This window comes from Mus caroli, chromosome 6, assembly GCF_900094665.2.
Source record: "Mus caroli chromosome 6, CAROLI_EIJ_v1.1, whole genome shotgun sequence".
NCBI lineage: Eukaryota > Metazoa > Chordata > Mammalia > Rodentia > Muridae > Mus > Mus caroli.
In genome coordinates, this window is record NC_034575.1 from 84117163 (window position 1) to 84119132 (window position 1970).

Consider the following 1970-nt stretch of genomic DNA (forward strand, 5'->3'; position numbering starts at 1 on the left):
AACAAAGCCCTAGGAGGAAATGATAAAGTCAAAAACACCTGGGTCGACAATACAGAGTTGCTCAAATGTCTTGCTCTTTTCCTGTATTTCATATATACTTTATATATATGAGTGTTTTCTTACATGAATCTGTGACCAAATGTGTGTCAGATGCTTGCAAAGGGCAAAAATTATGTTGGATCTCCTGGAACTGAAGTCATAAGACACTTCTGAGCCACTGTATGGATGCTGGGAATCAACTCTGGGTCCTCGAGAGGCAAAACAAGCATCAAGAACCCAAACTCTCAGCCATGTCTCCAGTCCCATGTCTTATAGTTTTAGTCCTGTTCTCTCTCCTAGGGATGCTGGAAGCTCTACTCTAATATTTACTTTTATGAATATGAGTGTCTTGCTTGCATGTGTGTATGTGTACCACGTGGGCTCTACTATTTTATTCCTTAATCATGCTACTGACAGTACCCTTCAACCCAGGACTATCAGCCAGTGCCATAATAATCTTCCTATATTCACTAACAAATATCAAAAGCAAAAACTGCACTAGGCTACAGGCAGAAACCATACCAAACACAAGAAGTAAAATACTGTGGGGTGGGAAGGAGACACTAAACAAAACAATGTAGGGAAATGTCACAATGAAACCTCTTAGTTTGTATGCTAACTGTATATTCATGTGTAGAGTCCTAAGATCAAACTATGTAGAAGGTAATTATGACAGCTTCAAGAACTGGGAACAATTCCTGTAGAAGAACTACAGAGCCTGGGCCTAAAGTAGAAAATAGCAAGGAGATTCAGGCAGAGGGAATAGCATGTGCACAGACCTCAGAAATCAGGCAGCCTATTAGCCACATCATCTGGGTGCTGCAGGCCAGGAGAAAGTCATGAAACTAAAGTCCTAAAGGCCCAATGCTAGGGAATGCTGTGGCTATCTAGGCAAGAGATGGTGACATCAGAATGGAGGTGAAGTTTGGGGAAACAACATCCAGGGGCAGAAGAGATTTAGGCGGGGCCCTGATTGTGAGCAAGGCTAGAGAGCTGCGCAGATAAAACACAGCCTGGATACATGGTAAGGTCAAGGCTGCATAGTATTATAAGATTTTTGTCTCAAAATAAAATAAAATAAAATAATGTGATTATTTGGGACTTAATTTCACCCAAAGGAATGCCTGTTTGTGCTGGGATTTTACCACCCTATGCTAAATTGGAAACACCAGCATTCCTCACATATACAATGCAATATAAATGAAACTGATGGAAAGAGCTGCCTTCCAGACGATTGCGATCTGGGAAGTCAAATGAAACCGGCAGGATACAAGGCAGTCCAAGCAGAGCAAGGCAAAGGTAGGAACATGTCAGCAGTACTTCCTGGATAAGAAAAGGTCTCTGGGGCTGGGGAGATAGCTCAGCGGTTAAGAGTTCTGACTGCGAGCCGGGCGTGGTGGCGCACGCCTTTAATCCCAGCACTCGGGAGGCAGAGGCAGGCAGATTTCTGAGTTCGAGGCCAGCCTGGTCTACAAAGTGAGTTCCAGGACAGCCAGGGCTACACAGAGAAACCCTGTCTCGAAAAAAAAAAAAAAAAAAAAAAAACAAAAAACAAGAGTTCTGACTGCTCTTCCAAAGGTCCTGAGTTCAAATCCCAGTAATCACCTAGTGGCTCACAACCATCTGTAATGATATCTGATGCCCTCTTGTGGAGTGTCTGAAGACAGCTACAGTGTACTTACATATAATAAATAAATAAATCTTTAAAAAAAGAAAAAGGTCTCTGAAGCAGCAAAATAATAAATGTTCCCTATGCTCTCCCTTACAAGGGGGGACCAATTTTATTTTTTTAAGATGTTATCGATCAAACATGCTGGCAGGATCTCACAAATGCTAAGCAGGTGTTTGTTCCCCCAGTTGGAAAGAATACTTCTTTTTGCTCAGTAGCCTGATTCCCTAAAGGGATGACTGAAGAAGAGAGCAAAAATCTA